Here is a 19,684-nt window from a genome sequence, read left to right on the forward strand (position 1 = left end):
ACGCACCATCACACACTTCAAAACCAGTTAAAGACACGTTAAAAGGTCTTGCCTGGGAAGTATTAACCCACCCGCTGTATTCACCAGACCTTGCTCCTTCAGATTACCACTTGTTCTGATCGATGGCACACACACTTTCTGAGCAGCACTTCAAAACGTACAAAGAAGTGGAAAATTTGATCTCTGAATGGTTTGCCTCAAAATAAGAAAAGTTCTATAGGGACGGTATCCACAAATTACCTGAAAGATGGAGGAAATGTGTAGCTAGTGATGGACATTACTTTGAATAAAGCATTTTTGATGTTTCTCTTGAAATTATCGTGTTTTCTTTGATTACAAAATCTGCATTATTAACCGGTACACTTTGGGGGGGACACCTGTATATATACTCCCCCAGCAATTTCATTCAGTTCTAGGAATTTATCCTAGACAAGTGTGTTAAAATGTCTGTGCAAGGATGTTCACTGTAGCACTGTTTATAAGCCTAAAACTCTTGGGGTCCCATCAGTGTGGGGTTATTTACATACATGGCACATGCCTATAATGAATTACTGACTGGTCATTAAAAAGGTTGATGTGGCATTACCTAAGTCCAAGACTTAACTGTTGAGTGAAAAGAGCATTATATTAACACTAGAGGCCTGGTGCACAAAAATTTGTGCACTCGGGGGGGTCCCTCAGCCCAGCCTATGCCCTCTTGCAGTCTGGGACCCCTCGGAGGATGTCCACCTGCTGGCTTAGGCCCGCTCCCTAGGGGATCGGGCCCAAGCTGGCAGTCAGACATCCCTCTGGCAGCCTGGCAGCCCTCGGGGGATGTCCACTTACCAGCAGGGAGCAGACCTAAGCTGCAGTCGGACATCCTTAGTGCTGCTGAGGAGGCAGGAGAGGCTCCCGCCACCACCGCTGTGCTGGCAGCCATCAGCCTGGCTTGTGGCTGAGCAGAGCTCCCCCTGTGGGAGCGCACTGACCACCAGGGGACAGCTCCTGCATTGAGCATCTGCCCCCTGGGGGTCAGTGTGTGTCATAGTGACCAGTCATTCCCAGTCGTTCTGCTGTTAGGGTCAATTTGCATATTACCCTTTTATTATATAGGATAGAGGCCTGGTGCACGGGTGGGGGCCGGGTGGTTTGCCCTGAAGGGTGTCCCGGATCAAGGTGGGGGTCCCGCTTGGGTGCCTGGCCAGCCTGGGTGAGGGGCTGATGGCTGTTCGCAGGCTGGTCAAGCCCCCCCCCTCCCAGTGGGGACCCTCACCCCATGGAGGTTTGGCCAGCCTGGGTGAGGCACTGATGGCTGTTTTCAAGCTGGCCACACCCCCTTTAGAGTGGGGGGTCCCCACTGGGGTGCCTGGCCAGTCTGAGTGAGGGGCTGAGGGCCGTTTTCAGGCTGGCCAAGCCCCCCGGCGAGGGAAGCTCCCAGCCTCTCCTTTTTTCTTTTTCTTTTTTTATTCTGAGATTTATTTACCTTCTATAATTGAAACTTTGTAGCCTTGAGTGGAGCTCAGAGCCGGCCAGGGCGGGCGGGAAACTTGGCTTCCTTCATCGTCAGGGGCAACCCAAGCCTCCTGCTCACTCTAGCTCCGTGGCCATGGCCAGCTGAAAGCAGGTATCTGGGGTTTATTTATCTTCTATAATTGAAACTTTGTTGCCTTGAGTGGAGCTCAGAGCCGGCTGCAGCAGGAGGGGAGCTTGGCTTCCTCCATCACTGGGGCAACCAAGCCTCCTGCTTGCTGCAGCTCCGTGGCTGCAGGCCGCCCTCTTGGTTGGGTTAATTTACATGTAGTCGCTCTGATTGGCTGGTGGGCATGGCTTAAGGCATAGCGAAGGTACGGTCAATTTGCATGTTTGTCTTTTATTAGTGTAGATATATAATTGGAATAATCAATTCATCCAATTAGTTTTTATTGTGCACCTACTTTTTTGAGCACTGGGCATATATAGGTTGCTGAACAAAACAGCTGTGGTCCCTAGAGCATGTGCATCGGTGCATATGTGAATACAAGCCCTGAAGTGCTTCCCAGGGATATTCCTCAGAATGCAGACAATCATTGACTCTTGAGTGGAATGTCAGTTTTTAGAAAATTTTATTAATACACTTTCTGTACTGTCTGACATTGAGAATATAATTTATATTGAATATAATCCAAAAAATCTTAATACAGCTATTTTCATTTTTGAGGAAAAAGGTAACTTTGATCATTGATGACATGTTTTTCCAGGACTTCTGGGAAGGAGTACAATGCATTCTTTTTCTCCGCTTACTGTGAAGCAGTTTTGCCCTACCCCCTCCCAAATAAACACAAAAGATTTAAAAGATAAATACCAGTTGTTTCTTTTCTTAGAAAATTCCAATCTTTTTAAAACGTTTGTTTTCAGAAGCTTAAGTTTACACACATATGTCCAAGGAAGTATCTATCTCAATAAACCCCATGTTCTGGCTCTGCCCTCTAATCCACTCCTATGGCAAAGCCAGTCATTTTTTCAAAATGCAAACCTGGTCCTATCACCCCACCCACACTTAAAACCCTGCCGAGGTTTCAATTATTTCCTGCTGGTCTACATATCAAAACACCTTTTCCTGCAGAGCCTGGCAGGTCTGGCTGCCTCCCACCACTCCAGCCTCACTGGAAGGGCTCCCTCCTTCCCCAGCACTCTGCTCGGCCCTCCGTGTTTGCTTTGATCCCCATCCGCACTTTGCAGGAGCTGTTCCCGGTCTGTAAGGCTCTTCCCTCCCTTCTGGTTAATCCCTGGATCACATCCTCAGGGCAGCTTTCCCTGACCGCCACCCCTCCCCCCAACACGCCAACATCCTGCTGAAGATTCTCCTAGCATGTGTAACTCTCCCTCACAGAACTTGTCACCCTTGCAGTTTCTACACGTGTGTAATTACTTGATTATTGCACGTTCCCTCAATAAACTGATAGCTTCAGGAGAGCAGGGACCATTTTTGGTTTTGCTCAATATTGAATTCCCAGCTTTTAGTAACAGTGACTGACACAGCAGACAGTCAGTAAGGATTTGTCGGATGAATCAGGAAGTGAATGTGCAAATTTGCAACCACTAGGTACACACAACCTTGAACTTTCAACAAAAGATGAAAACGTAGATGAGAATTTTACTGAATAAACTAGTAGAACAGAAATGTGGACGAGTTCAAGTGTTGATAAATGTGTGCATGTTATTCCATGTAAGGCATGTCCATGGAGTGTACAGTTGTAGGAAGGTTGTTTTGAAATTTTTAAAAATTAAAACTGGTAAATAAAAATAATTCCAATTAAAACTACTAAGCCATTAAAAATATGCACAAATAAACATTGCTTTATCTGTGAAGATATGCTTTTAATTTAAAATTCCAAATTTAACAATAGCTAACCATTTTGTGTGTGCAGTTTCTCTCTATTCTATTAATTGCAAATAGGAGTTCACTCCCTGAATTTGTAGAGAGATAAGGTAAAAAGTAAAATACCTCCTTTGTGTATATGAGTTGTACAAAAATAGATTCTTTTTGCAGAATGAATTTTTATATAGGTTGCAAAGAATGAGAACAGTGAAGTTAGGGGTTCGATATTTATTTCTTATTGAAAAGACACATACGTTACTGATTTCTGTAGGAGATCCATCCCAGCTATTTAGTTTGTAGGTACTGTTGGTTCACAGATTGACTTCCCCGATTGGTCCATTACCTTTGCTCTGTTCAGTTGCCACAGATTGGACCTCACCTACCTCTTTCATAAACTCACAGTGCAAACCAGTTCCCTTCAGCAGGACCAAGCAGAGGGGAGAAGGGGCAGAGGCCCAGAGGCCCGGTGCTGGCAGCTTCCTGCAGGAACCTCACAGGGGCCCCAATTCTACCTTCGGTAACTCCCTTCCCCAGAATTTGGAGGGAATGTCGAGGTCAGACACTAAAGTCATGGCATCAGTATAAGTCATGAGATGGGTCTTGACGAAAGAAACCCACCATCCCAAAGAGTCAGGTGACTCTCCCAGATGCTCAAGACTGAGGGCATCAGGACTGGGACAGAACTGCTTCAAGGAAAACACTTTCAGGCTAGTCCAGTGCTCTTCAGACGGAGCTCAGCCCGGGAGCAGTACAAGTTCCCGGGGGGGGGGGGGGGGGGGCAGCTCACTGCTCAAGCGAATTCGTTGGCAGGCTTTCGACTTCATGTGTACTCTTTGCCCCAAGACCGAACTGCTGAGAATGCTCCTCTCCCACAGTCTCCCTTCTCCCACTTCCCCCAAAAGAAGGCAGCCTCTCTCCCCTCCCTACTGTGTGGCACTGCCCAGCCTGGACAAGGCCCAGAGACAGTCACTGTCACCACCCGGGAGCGGCCTTCTGCCTCTCATCCTTAGTTTCCAGCTTTTCCTTCAACAAAGCTGATGAAGGACCTAGTTCAGTGGTTCTCAACCTTCTGACCCTTTAAATACAGTTCCTCATGTTGTGATCCAACCATAAAATTACTTTCGTTGCTACTTCATAACTGTAATGTTGCCACTGTTATGAATCGTAATGTAAATATCTGATATGCAGGATGGTCTTAGGCGACCCCTGTGAAAGGGTTGTTCGACCGCCAAAGGGGTCGCGGCCCACAGGTTGAGAACTGCTGACCTAGTTGAAGGGTCAGTTGATCATTAAAAGTAATTTTCAACGATAGACCACTGAGGGTTTTTGCACATAACTTGGAAGGAGTTTAAAGAATGTGGCACAGAATGCTGACACAAAACCCCTTCTATTCCCGTCACCCATAATTTTTTATGACCAAATGTTCTCAGCATGTATTCAAAAGAATAAAAAGGGGAATGAAATGTATGACAATCCCTTTCTCACTGCGGCAAACAAATTCTTGGCACATTGATTAGTTGGGAAAAACTCAACTAATTAAGAAGTGTATTTCCAATAGATGTGTATGTCCTGTGTAATATCAATGTGTTCCTGTTGCTTCGACCAAATGAAGGCGGCATATCTGTCAGCCCCCACCTCTCAGGTGTACTGAGACTTCCACTGTCATGGTGCAATCATTTCACAAACGATGGTGATGATACGTTTAAAATCCTCAACTTCCAGAAATGAGGATGAGGCTCTTCCAAATAGTCATGTCAACCAACATAAGATTTGCCTCAAACTCTTAGGTGTTACTCTTGCAACAAGAGCCAGAAAGATGGCTGCGCATTAACGCCTCTGCTCTCAGGAGTGGAGCAGGCAGTGTGGGTGGAGAAGGAAACATTCATGAGGACCTTTGGGTAACCGTACTACTGACGCACAGAAGCTCAGCAGAGTCTTCTGCATATTCTGAGACAGTCAACAAAAGTGGAGTCTGTTGTTTTCCTGCTGGTGGAAAGAGACGTCATAAATTTTGCCTTGAGAAGTTTCTTGACTGCCCTGAGAGATATGCCCCCAGGCAGTGGTGTGCTGTGCAGTTGTTATGCCTCACTGGCCGGGGAGCGGTTAGGCTCACTGAACAAGTACAATTCAGGGACAGCCTACTTGTTTCTTCTGTTGAAGCAACCCAGCCTAACAACCGTGGCACCCTGTTGTTGACTCTTTTTAAAAAAAATAAATTTTAAAGAGAGAGGGGGGGGGGCGGTTGTTGTTTCACTTATTCGCGCATTCATTGGTTGATTCTCGTATGTTTCCTAACTGGGGCTTGAAACACAACCTTGGTTTATCAGGACGACGCTCTGACCCCGGAGACACCCGGCCAAGGCCTGTTGTTGACTCTTAAATATTTCAGGATTTTCAGGTTCACTCACAAGGTATAAATGATCAATTTGTGATTCAGAGATTTCTTCCTTCTCACGTGCTCAGTTACTGTAGTTAAGATGTTAACTTCCCCAAGGAAGCCCACAAAGCATGGACAGCAGTCCTATGTGCAGTTGGCTGCAGAGGACTTTAGTTTTTATGTGGTGAGATTGGGAAAATTCCCAATATCTCCAGACCCTGTTCTCTCACTTGCAAAATGGAGTTGCTCATAGATTGGTAGTAACCTCGCAAGTCTGTTGTGAAAATGAATGAGATGGTTTTTGTAAAGCACATCTGGCTAGCTCAGTGCCTGGCAAATATAAACCAACCGGTTAATTTACTCAACTTCCTAAATACTGACTGCATGCCGGGCCCACTCAGTACCCGGATCAAATGGTGATGAGGATGTAGACACACTTCTTGCTCTCAGGAAGTCAACAGTCTAATGGAGGAGGTTGCTGAGCCAAAAATCACAGAAGCAAATGTACAAAGAAGGGGGGGTGGGGGAAGGAGAAGAAGGACATGGCGCTTTGGAGCTTACAATGGAAAGATTCGACTGGACCCTTAGGGTGATCAGAGGGGACTCTGGGAGAGTGCTCAGCTGGCCTCTGGAGGAGGGTGGAGTGACGTGGGAGGACGGCTTACTGGCAGTGCGGAGGGAGGCCTGCAGCGAAATGACTCAGCACAGGCTGGGAGGGGGGCACGCAAGTGTGAGGCTGGGCAGCTGAGGGAGCAGGATGGGCGATGAGGTGGACGTGAGATGCGTGGGTGTGCCCGGCCCTATAGCAGTTTTAAATTGTTCTCTGAAAAGAACCATGGAAGCTGCTGATGGGCTTTTGAGTGAGGCCAGATGAGGGATTTGCATTTTGGGATCCTCTTGATTATAGGAAATGGCTAAGAAGAGGACCAGAGACAGGGAGGCTGCCACAAGAGGGGATGAGAGAGTGGCCTGGGTGGCCACTGGCACAGGTGGAGAGGATGGACACGTTGGAGAGCTATTTGGGAGGGAAGATTTGCAGAAGTTGGTGATGGATTGGCTACGGGCATTAAAAAGAGGAAAGTGTTGAGGATGATTCTTAGGTGTCTGACATCATTCACTGTGACAGGTGACATCAGAAGAACAAAGTTCGGGGGTAAAATTATGAATTCACTTTTGGAAATTTGATTCTGAAGTTCTTTTGAGGTATTTAAGAGGCATGTTAAGTCCGCTAGAGCTCATAGGATGCATTTATGATAAATGAATGCATATATGTGCATACACACATACACATATACGTCGTCTGCATATATGTGGTGACTTTTTCCTGCTTCAAAGGAATGTTGTAAGAACTGAGTTGGAGATGATGTACACAAAGTATGTAGGCAGGTACAGGGAGAGCCGGGAAAGCCGTGGGTCGGTGGTGACGAGTAACAGGCAGATAGATGCCGGAGGAAAGGCTGTAGGGGCCGCAGAGCCATTCCAGCCTGATGTTTGCCACTTTCAGTCACTCTCAGTGATGGCGAACCTATGACACGCGTGTCAGAGGTGACACGCGAACTCATTTTTTTGGTTGATTTTTCTTTATTAAATGGCATTTAAATATATGAAATAAATATCAAAAATATAAGTCTTTGTTTTCCTATGGTTGCAAATATAAAAAAATTTCTATATGTGACATGGCATCAGAATTAAGTTAGGGTTTTTCAAAATGCTGACACGCCGAGCTCAAAAGGTTCGCCATCACTGCACTAGATTCTGTTAGGAAGCCCTTATCGCAGATGTTTTCTAAATGGTCAGTTACTGCCGCTGAGGCCGGGAAAGGCTCTTATCAATACTAACTAGTACATAAAAGCATTCAAGGGACGTTTCCATGGAAACTCATGAGCTTTTAGTGAGGGTCACTGGTCCGAAGTGGTAAGGCCGGAGCGCGGGTCCTGGAGCAGGAGAGGATGGTGAGCATGGAGGGCTGCAGAGGTGTGTTGTGTCGTAGGAGGAGGGGAGAGTGCTTGGGTCACCTGGAGAAGCAGGCAGAAAAGCACAGCATTTGGGGAGTGACAGGAGATGACATTGGATAAGTCAGGGGCTAGGGGCGGGTCACGTGCGGGAGGCAACCAATCTATGTGTCTGTCTCACATCAAAGTTTCTGTATCCCCCTCCACCATAAATAAATAAATAAATACATAAATACATAAAATCAATGGAAAAAATATCCTTGGGTGAGGATAAAAAATATTTTAAAACAAATAAAAAACAAAAAGAAGTTCGTGTAACAGCATCATTTAATGAGCAGGTGCAAGAAGAGGCACACGAGGTTTCTCATCCGATAATCCTCATTCTCAAAAGCCCTTTTTTTACATCTAACTTAGATCTTTCATGCTGTAATCAAAGTCAATTTCTCTGTTCACTCCCCAGCTGAGAGGGAAAGCAGCTGTGCATCGTCTTGTATATAACTACCCTCCCCATGCTTGAATACTGTTATTAAGAAACCTGGTAGTCTTCTCTAACTTAGTCTAAATAATTTCTGGCTCCTATTTTTCCAACCCTTTAATCATCTCTGTGACTCCCTGTTGCGTCCCTTCCACTCTCCCCACATCCCTCTTTAAGCTGTAGAGTCTGTTTCTGAACGTTGTACTTTTGAGATTCGCTTGGAGTATCATGGAACAATTTTTTTAAATGTCTTATATGACAGCTTTACATATCCCAGTCCTGGACTTGGATTTGCTCCATGTTAAATACAGGATTTCCAGTAAACCAGTTTATTTCGTCGATTTAAGGCGAACCAGCTAAGTTTTTGTATTTATTGTTCACATGAAATCCCTGTTGACTGTGGCATTTCAGAGATAATGCTCAGTATTATCTCAGAGAGAATTCTCAGATGGAGTGACATAAGTTGATCTGCCCCTGGCCTCACTCGTATCAACTTCAGTAGGAGGTGTGAGCTTTGTGCTCCGTGTACTTGCACAGGATGACATAGATCCAGAGTATGTTTTTCCATCTCCCCTTTCTTGTTTTAACTATAAAATCAGATTACACTGTAAATGTGAAGGAACCTTCCTTATTTCACGTATCTCGAATGTCTGTCTCCCTTACTCCACTGTCAACTTCTAATTCTCAAGGAAAACCTGTTCGATGCTGCCTGAAGTCAAGTGGACAAAGAAGGTCTTGGCCAGCAATGGCATTCTGAGGGGTTGATAGTAATTTAGTGATTGCTGAACAGGTGATTAGAAGGATTCTGAAGCAGAGTCCTGCATCATAAAAAGTGCCAGTGCAAGCTGGAATTGTTGGGAATCAGAATTATGAATTGCTACAGCAAATTGTTTGCCGTGGACATGGGACATAGGAGAGGAGGTGCCGGTAGCCCATACTGGCCACTGAAAACAACAGGAGTTATGCTTTCATTCCTATGCAATGCCTTGGCCCCAGACTAGTAATGGACGACTCCTATATGACAGAGAACAGCATTTTGTTCAGTTTATAGATCACAGTGAAGACAACAGAAAACCTCAGAGGTCATGGCCCTACTTAAAAAAAATCTATCTACCCACTCATTTTGCACAATTGCCCACAGTCTATTTTTAGTTCCTCTTGGAAATGGTGTGAGTGCTGATCTGCATGGTTGCCACACACAGTTCTGAAATGTCAATGCAACCAGTTCGTGGTTCTTTCCTTGAAGCTGCTGAGAAAACAGTTGTGATTTGACTTAAAAGTCAACACAAATAAGAGACTTTAAAAAAATTAATTGAAGAATTCATCTGCCACTTTAAAAGTTCCCCCCAAGAAATCTATCTTATGATGCTATTGCTAATTGTTATCTGATGGCATATTGTCAAGTGATGTATTAATAGTCAAATAATTGGATCACTAAAAAAATTAATGACATATTTGCTTGAGAGAGGTAGAGTTTGGTATAAAAGCTGAACTAAGGAGTAAGACAAACTGAAGAATGAGTACGTCGGGGGTAAGGTCGAGCCCTTGGAATGTAAGAAATAGTCCTGAAGAACTGAACATGCTTTCAATTGTAGACACTTTTGTTCTGTGCTTCTTCTTAATGTGAGCCTCCATGTGCAGGCTTTGGAGAACAGCCTCAAAGATAAATTAATGACGAGTCAAATAGGTTGACCCACTCATGAGAGGAACTGCATCTAAAGCTCACAGTTAACGAAGGGGATGAGCCCTCTACAGTGTAAGTTCAGTGAGTTGAGAGAGAAAATTCTCACCCTGTGTTCTAAGTTACTGAACCATTGACATGATTTTTTTTTAATCTTCACCTGGGAAATGTTTATTGATTTATTTTATTTTTTATATATTTTTTAATTGATTTTAGAGAGGACGTGCTGGGGCTGACTAGCAGCCCCTGAGTGATGGATGAATGGATTACTCCGACACAAAGTTTGCTGTGAAAGAGAGGTTAAGGGACCAGGCAGCCTTGATTGCCTGCCTTTTATTATAGTTTTTATCTTTAGATACAATCAGTAGGGTGAGTAATCTTGGGAGGACACATGTGTTTGCATTTTCCTCTAGGCGAGGGCACCCAAAGATTAGGCATAAGGATTCCAGTAAACACCCGGGGGTCTGCACGTGCACAGACCTATTTGGAAAGGTCAAGGAATAATTAGGAGCGCCACTTTCGACACTCCCCTAAGTCTCCCCTAAGTTGGAATTCCGATAAACAGGGCAGGCGGCCTTCCACACACTTCCCTTTTACCAGAATGTCCTTCTTACAACTTTCCAACCAAGTCTCCCATGCTCCCCAACATCTCCCCTTGTTTTGTTTTGCTGAATGTAGAAGACAGAGGGAAGTGGTGAACTTTCTGCTTTAGAATGTCAGGGTCCCTAAAGTGCGTTTACTGCTCCAGTTCCAATTTTACAGACTATAAGAAAAACAAAAAGAGCAATGGTTAGTCATCTGGGGTGCGTAGAGTGTGAGTAGCTCCGATAGTTGCTCAGCGTCCGCCATCAGCTTCTTCATCATTCCCCAGGTTATTCCGGGGGCCGCCTGGGTCCGGGGAAGGAGCATCGTTCGGGGCTACGGAGTCCCCAGGCCCAGATTCTTCATTTCTCCTAGGTGTCCTTGGCTTAGGGAAGACAGGATTTACTAGATGGCTCCAAATTGCTGTTTAACCATCTCAGTTTCCCTATTCTACTTGTCCTGGCTTACTGCTCTATCCACTGAGCCAAATCGGCTAGAGCAAAAAGATGCTATTCTTATTTACCCCTAGCATTCTTCGAGGAGGTTCTGAATTCAGGTAGATCCAACCACTCCCAAGTAATGGCAAATTCTAGCCTATCTGCCTACTTCAGGTCCAGCCTTTGTACAAAGTATAAGGGTTAACATTTTCATTGTTGGGACTTCCTGCAATCTGGGTTTGATAGATTATCAGCAATTTAAAGACCCACCCCACAACCCCCCTTGCCCACCCTCCCCTCCCCAAACCCCTTTCTCTCCCCAAGAAGATTCTGTGACTCATTTGTCTAAATGCAGGCAAGAGTATCTGCCTTTATTCACACCGTGGCCGAGTATTTTCCGGCTGAGAAGCTTTTCATAAATGTTTGCCTAATAGTGTTTTTACGTCCCGGTGTCTCCTTCAATGTTTTTATGTGGAAAGAATTAATGTGCTGCTCCTGCTCCTCCCCTGCTGCCTTCTCAGAGCACTTCTCAGCACAGGCCGGCCGAGCTGTGGTCCCTCAGTACAGGGACCTCTGAGCCTCTGCTTTCCTGTGTAAGCTTTTCCTGTGCTCATTAGGGGGATGCCCCCCACTCCCCCCCCAAAGAAACTGGCCTAAGTCTTCTAACAGGGCCCAGCATGCCATCAGGGGCAGAGAGAGTTTTCATGCCATGACCAGAGCTGCCTTCAACACACTTCTTTCTTCCAAAGACACACTCTTTTAAAGGTTTCTTATTTGGACAGGCTTCGCCTTAACTCTGATTACACTCCGCGATTACTGCCTCTGCATTAGACCTCCTTTCCCCCATTGCTTGACTATTTGGTCGAGTGGATGTTTTCTATCTCTGAGTGTTTTCCAAACGCTGAGATGTAGAGGCTACATAACTTCATTGTCTCATTCGTAGTGGAAAATTGGGAAACAATTATGGTAGCTATCGATCTATGGTTTCTGATATGCAAGGTGGTCATTATTTTATACCTATCTGTACAGCATGTACATATATTCCTTGAATGTGCCAAATTTCCCTTGTTCCTGACTCCCTTCCTCCACCCCTCTGACCAGATCTCACTTCACATCAGCTGTTAGTAGAGGAGCCACTTCTTACAGGAGGTGCTAGCTCTGCATTCTGACAGTAGCGGTTTTCGGGGTTGGTTTCGGTCCTGAACTGAAGCCCTGACTCCATGCCCTCCCCTGACAGTGAGTGCTGCGGAGCCCCTGGGCCAGCAGGGGGGGTGTGGGGAGCCTGGGGAACAGGAGAGGCGGCCAATGCAGCCCAAGGGGCCAGAGGTTCAGCCTGGGGCCCTGGGTTCCTTCCAGTCTAAGCTGATGCTTCTAAGCAAGACACTCGGCTTCTCTGAGCCTCCGTGTCCTCTCTGTTAAGCAGGAATAATACCTTGTGGTTCAAATCAGAGTATTTCATCAAGCGAGATACTAATGCTAATTGTGGGTGTAATTGAAAAGTAAAGGCAGATGTCGTCAATAAAAGTAGGGCCCTGGCTAGTGTGCTCAGTGGTTAGAGTGTTGATTTGAGCACCAAAGGGCCTTGGGTTCAATTCCCAGTCAAGGGCACGTATCTGGGTTGCAGGTTAGATCTTATCCTGGCCCCCATCAGGGCACGTGCAGGAGGCAGCCAATCTCTCCCCCTACCCCCTCTCTCTCTCTCTCCTCCCTCCCTCCCATCCACTCTCTAAAAAATCAAGGGGAAAAACATCCTCGTGTGAGGATTAACAAAAAATAAATAAAATGAGCTTTCTTTAAAAAATAAATAAATAAAATGAATTAAAAAGTAGGAATTTAAAGAATTGAACTTTGGAGGCCCTGGTCCAAACATACCTCGCTCTCACCTGAAATGACCCCCTTTCTATTGTTAAGTTTCATTATGTTCTTCCTCCAAAAAACATAAACGTTTGAAATAAAAGATATTCTGGGTCGTTTGAAAGTCATGCTCTGCAAGTGTTCCGAACTAGGCATTCGCATGTGGGTGCTCAATCAGAATGCTTAGTGGGAAGTTCTGCTGACTACCCCGAGGGCATGGGAGTTTATTAGGAAAGAGAGAAGCCATGGCTAGGAAACAGGCCATGGTTGAGGGGCTGGCACAGGCCCAGGTGGGCGGAAGCAGAGAGGACGTGGGACAGCACCGGGCCCTGGGGAAGCAGCGACAGGAGAGAGAGACAGAGAAGAAGGTGGCGGTAAGAGAGGCTTCCCACTTTCTAGAGTTTTCCTCTTTATGTAGAAAATGGGGGGTGGGTGAGGGAGGGGCTCTCTTCCTTTCACTCTCATCAGTGATGCTTGTAGGTCCCCAAATTCACGTAGGCGGTGTACACCCACAGTCACGCAGGCTTCGGGGCACCCCTGGGAGCCCAACATCAGTGTTTCGGGAAGGAAAGTGTATTCCCGCTCGGAGAGCCAGCCCTCAGGCGCAGTTTTGAAACGCACTCTTTCTGAAGGTGAGCCAGCCACCTGCGTAAGCTGCCTTTTCCAAAAGCGTGTGAGGTCGGAAGCTTAGCGGCTGGGGTGGGAGCTGCTCCGTGTGGGGTTGCCGTGGAGCTGTCCCGAACACTGTACCTGCATAACTGAGGTGTGCGGACAAGAGCATCCACATAGATTGTCCGACGTTTAGGACAGCTATAGACCAGTCTCACCTCGTCCAGGCCCCTGGAAATCTTTCCCACAGCCCTGAAGTCAACCATTCACCTTAGGGACCAAGGGGGGCACGTATCTGGGTTGCAGGTTAGATCTTATCCTGGCCCCCATCAGGGCACGTGCAGGAGGCAGCCAATCTCTCCCCCTACCCCCTCTCTCTCTCTCTCCTCCCTCCCTCCCATCCACTCTCTAAAAAATCAAGGGGAAAAACATCCTCGTGTGAGGATTAACAAAAAATAAATAAAATGAGCTTTCTTTAAAAAATAAATAAATAAAATGAATTAAAAAGTAGGAATTTAAAGAATTGAACTTTGGAGGCCCTGGTCCAAACATACCTCGCTCTCACCTGAAATGACCCCCTTTCTATTGTTAAGTTTCATTATGTTCTTCCTCCAAAAAACATAAACGTTTGAAATAAAAGATATTCTGGGTCGTTTGAAAGTCATGCTCTGCAAGTGTTCCGAACTAGGCATTCGCATGTGGGTGCTCAATCAGAATGCTTAGTGGGAAGTTCTGCTGACTACCCCGAGGGCATGGGAGTTTATTAGGAAAGAGAGAAGCCATGGCTAGGAAACAGGCCATGGTTGAGGGGCTGGCACAGGCCCAGGTGGGCGGAAGCAGAGAGGACGTGGGACAGCACGGGGCCCTGGGGAAGCAGCGACAGGAGAGAGAGACAGAGAAGAAGGTGGCGGTAAGAGAGGCTTCCCACTTTCTAGAGTTTTCCTCTTTATGTAGAAAATGGGGGGTGGGTGAGGGAGGGGCTCTCTTCCTTTCACTCTCATCAGTGATGCTTGTAGGTCCCCAAATTCACGTAGGCGGTGTACACCCACAGTCACGCAGGCTTCGGGGCACCCCTGGGAGCCCAACATCAGTGTTTCGGGAAGGAAAGTGTATTCCCGCTCGGAGAGCCAGCCCTCAGGCGCAGTTTTGAAACGCACTCTTTCTGAAGGTGAGCCAGCCACCTGCGTAAGCTGCCTTTTCCAAAAGCGTGTGAGGTCGGAAGCTTAGCGGCTGGGGTGGGAGCTGCTCCGTGTGGGGTTGCCGTGGAGCTGTCCCGAACACTGTACCTGCATAACTGAGGTGTGCGGACAAGAGCATCCACATAGATTGTCCGACGTTTAGGACAGCTATAGACCAGTCTCACCTCGTCCAGGCCCCTGGAAATCTTTCCCACAGCCCTGAAGTCAACCATTCACCTTAGGGACCAAGGGCCTTCCTTGACTATGTCCCTAAGCATAATCTCATCTAGGAAAAGCACCTCCCTGTGGAGAAATAGCCTGGAAGCTTTGTTGGCTGTGGCCAGGCCCACAGTGTATCCAGCCGCCGTGGAGTATTTAGAAGCCCTTGTGCTCACAACTTAAAGCCCAAGCTGAGGTCAGGTGAGCCAGTTCATCAGGGACTAGGACTTGCTTCTGCTGGAATTTGGAATCTCTCCTACGGTCATTTCACTCAGATGAATGAGTAATGAATTGTTTCTTCCTAAGCGTCCCATCTCTCTGACACCCAGCTTAGCACAGCCCTCAGGAAAGTGTGTGTGCAGAAAAGCACTAACTCATTTCCTCCCGGCAGTCGGCAGAAGTAAGGTGACTGTGATTTGTGGCCCGGACCAGGATGCTCTTTGGAAAAATGCTGGACCAGACGAGGCATCAGGAGCACAGACATGAAGCAAGACTGTGGGAATTCGTGGCTGTGGTGCCTGGGTCAGAAGTGTGTGCAGAAAAGCACTAACTCGTTTCCTCCCGGCAGTCGGCAGAAGTAAGGTGACTCTGATTTGTGGTCCGGACCAGGATGCTCTTTTCTGGAAAAATGCTGGACCAGACGAGGCATCAGGAGCACAGACATGAAGCAAGACTGTGGGAATTCGTGGCTGTGATGCCTGGGTCAGAGCTGCGTCTGGCTGCCCGCTCCCTCCACAGCGTCTGCAGTGAGGAGGGCCGGGCCTGGTCACAGGACCCTGGCCCAGTTGCCGGGGGACCCTCCCAGAGAGCCCAGCCGCCATCCACCAGCCCTTTCCACCAGGCCCTTGGGCCTTCTACCAGCCAATACTCAAGTCTCATTATTCTCACTCCGAATCCCATCCGCTTCTCCCCTCTCCACAGTCTGTCTTAGTTCATTCCGGTCATGACCCATCCCCCGAGTTATCGCAACAGTTTCCTATGGGCTTCCCTCGTACCCCCTGACCCTCCAACACGTTCTTCACGCTGGTGTCTACTCTCTCCCAGTTGATCATTCTCCTTCTTAAAATCCTTATTGGATCCTCGTTGCCCTCAGATTAACCGTGAGCTTGTCCGGCGAGGCCCCGACTAGTTGGCTACCCATCTCTAGCCTCCTCTCTTCCCGGGCCCACCCTGTCCACTGTCCAATGAGGAAGCACGCCTCCCCTCCGTGGGGAGAATACCTCAGGGCACTAACAGCTGACCTGGAACAAGCAACGAGAATAAACTTAGAGCACACGGCCTTGTGGAGGCAGCTGCACGAGTTGAATTACCGCAGTTCCTGGATGCACCTCCCATGTCACTATTTTTAAAAAAAATATATTTTATTGATTTTTAAAGAGAGGAAGGGAGAGGAACAGAGAGTTAGAAACATAGATGAGAGAGAAACATCCATCAGCTGCCTCCTGCACACCCCCTATTGGGAATGTGCCTGCAACCAAGGTACATGCCCAACCGGAATCGAACCTGGGACCCTTCCGTCCGCAGGCCGAAGCTCTATCCACTGAGCCACAGTCAGGGCCCATGTCACTATTTTGCATCATCCCTTCTTTCTCCTTGCTCCCCATTCTAGCCCACCCCACCCGACTCCTGGGCCTGAAATCTCGGCCCCATTGTGTAGATATCAGTTGAGAAGACTTCCCCCAGGAAACCTACCCTCCCCAGGCCCCCAGTCCTCCCTGTGTGCTATCATAGTAATCTCTGCTTCCCTCCCCAAAGCCCTTCCCAAACCCTGGTCCCTGCTCAGTGTGAAATCCTGGGAGCTGAGCTCAGGGAGGGCCTGCACTTCGAACGAAGGGTCCTGGCCTTGACCTTCCAGAAACCTGTTTTGCATAATAATTCAGGAAAATCCGCTTGCATTCAAAAATGCCAGCCTGACCTTGTGGACATTCCTCATCCCCAAGTCTCCAGTGCCAAGTTTTACACCCTTCTGCATGTCGGGGTGAAGGGCAACCTTAGCCCCGCCTCACTCATCACCCCGGGCTCCGGGCTCCGGGCTGCTCCTTCAGGGGAGGAATTCCCATGTCCCGAGAGTGCCCCAGGGCAAATGGTGATAGGAAAGGAAATTGGCTTATTGCCATGGAAAGCACAAACTCAGCAGATTTTTCTTTCCTCCTAAATTTAACCCGATGAAAAAGTGCCTACATCACCAACGCTTCGGAGACCCCGCCTCCCGCCCCCCGAGAACTGGCTGACAGCCGATTTCTCAATCTCTCCTCGCGGATCACGGAGGGCAAAGGCCTGCGGCTGCAGGACTCATGCTCCACCAGTGGGTGACGGTGCTTCAAAATCGTAAAATCCCCTGTGGATGTGCATTCAGGTCTGTGCAGTCCACCACGTTCTCATGTCAAGTTTGAGCTGTCCACGTGCAGAAGGCATGGACGCACGCCTCCCCTCGGTGGGGAGAATGCCTCAGGGCACAAGAATTTGGCTGACGTGAGAACAAACAACGAGAATAAACTTAGAGCACACAGCACCGTGACCTTGTGCTCCGAGTCTCAGGTCAGACCCACGGAAGTCTCATGGCCACAGCAGCCAGCCTGACAAATGCTGCTGTTTGCACCCGGTGCCCTCCAGCGAATGGAAACAGCATTGCCTGTGGGTCCCAACTCAATCGCCCCGTTTTCTCTGTGGATATGGTCTGAGGTTGGGTGAGAAGGGTGCCATGAAGGTCCGAGCTTCTATCGATACACAGTAGACAAGCTATATTAGAATAAACTTCATGTTTGGGGGAAATGTTCAGCAGGCAGTGTTCTTTCTGTATTCTGAAAGGTCAATATTTTTATAACTATTGCTTGGCATATGAGAAACACAAGTGCTCGCGCGCATGCAGCACAGTTAGCCCAGTATCCAGTAGTGTAGATGGACAGTAGCCTACCCCTCGCCACATCTCCTACTGTGATCAGAAGGAAATCCTGAAAGCCCCACAGCGAGTGACCTGGGTCTGCACCTCCCTCCTTGCCCCGTTTGCTGCCTTCACACTGGCCTTCCTTCCGGTCCTCAAACACACAGCTTCTTTCCTGGCTGGGCCTTTGCATTGCTATTCCCTGGCTCTGGAATGCTGTTCCCCTCCTCTTTTCATGCTGGCCCCTTCTTAGACCTTAGAGCTTAGGCTGAAAGTCGCTTTCCTGGCAAAGCCTTGGTCGATCTGTTTCCTTCTCTGCTGCTGTTTTCTAGCATAGCTCTGTGTTTCCTTCCCCAGGGCTCACCCTCTCGTTGTTATTTGTTTGTTGAGCCTTTCCTACTGGACTGTAAACACCTCGAGGGCAGGAGCCACATCTAACCTCTTCACTGAACTCCCTGGTACATACCAGGGCCTGGTACATACGAGGCTCTCAATATATATTTGTTGAATGAATGTCTGAATATGTGTATTGAAAAAAACATATAAAGACATCAGTTCTGTGCATTAAGTATTGCTTTAAGTGGATATACATTTTATTAATCTCAAATATCAATTACATTAAAATATTAATATAGTGTTGTTATTGAATTAGACATGCATAGATAGGCTACAGTAGAAGGTTAAAGATAAATTTCAATAGTTTTTAAAAAATATGTTTTTATTGTCTGGCTAGCATGGCTCAGTGGTTGAGCGTCGACCTATGAACCAGGAGTGTTGGGAGCACAGAGACTTGGTTGGAAAGTTGTCAGGAGGACATTCTGAGACAAGGGAAGTGTGTGGAAGGCCGCCTGCCCTGTTTATCAGAATTCCGACTTAGGGGAGACAGGAGAGTGTCGAAGGCGGTGCCCCTGATTATTCCTTGACCTTTCCAAACAGGTCTGTGCACGTGCAGACCCCCGGGTGTTTACTGGAATCCTTATGCTTACTCTCTGGATGCCCTTGCCTAGAGGACAATGTAAACATGTGTCCTCCCGAGATTACTCACCTACTGATTGTATCTAAAGACAAAAATTCCAATAAAAGCCTAACGAGGCAGGTAATCGAGGCTGCTCTGGCCACTAGAGCCAGGCAAACCCCTTAGCCTTCTCTTTCACAGTCAAACTGCTGAGTAATCTGTTCATCTGTCGTTCAGGGGCTGCTGGTCAGCCTCAGCACAGGAGGTCAGGGTTCAATTCCTAGTCAAGGCACATGCCCAGGTTGCAAACTCAATCCCCAGTGTGGGGCGTGCAGGAGGCAGCTGATCCATGATTCTCTCTCATCATTGATGTTTCTCTCTCTCTCTCCCTCTCCCTTCCTCTCTGAAATTAATAAAGAAAATATATTTTTAAAAATGTTTTTATTGATTTTAGATAGGAAGGAAGGGAGAGGGAGAGAGGGAGAAAACATTGATGGCTGCCTCCTGCAGGCCCCCACTGAGGATTGAGCCCACAACCCAGGCGGGAATCAAACGGCAACCTTTTGGTGCATGTAACTCAACCAACTGAGCTGCACTGGCCAGGGCAATTTTCAATACCTTTGAGGCATCCCATCTCTCTAAGGATTGGTGGAAGAGATGTAGAAGGCTTGGAAGATTGTGCGGAATCTTGCTTATGGTATGACATACCCTAGAATTTGCCTTTTCATTCTTTCATTCATTGTAAGAGCTCCTTGGTAAAAACATTTTCTTCCTTCCTGAGATATTTTTTAAGCATAAGCAATATAACTCTTCTTTCCCAATAAATTCTACAAGTTCAGAGTTAGTGGGTTCTCATTGACTGAGGTTTACTGGCATGTAACAGTCACTGAAGTCTAACCTTGGCTTTTCTGTCATTTCATTTCCTTATGTAAATGCTGTACTTCCTGATCGAACCGTGTTGAACTCCTACCAGATGCTGTGGAGACAGAGATGAGCTCCGTCTAGTAGTCCAGGGCCCAATGGGGACCAGCACGAACAGTTCTAATCACATGGTCCAGGGAGGGAGTTATGCCCCCAGCACGACCTCAGCAACAGAGGGCTTCCCACGTTTCCTTCAGGAAGTGGCACCTAACTGGAAGGTAGTGCA

The sequence above is a fragment of the Myotis brandtii genome, unplaced genomic scaffold, assembly GCF_000412655.1.
Source record: "Myotis brandtii unplaced genomic scaffold, ASM41265v1 scaffold55, whole genome shotgun sequence".
In the NCBI taxonomy this organism is placed as follows: Eukaryota; Metazoa; Chordata; class Mammalia; order Chiroptera; family Vespertilionidae; genus Myotis; species Myotis brandtii.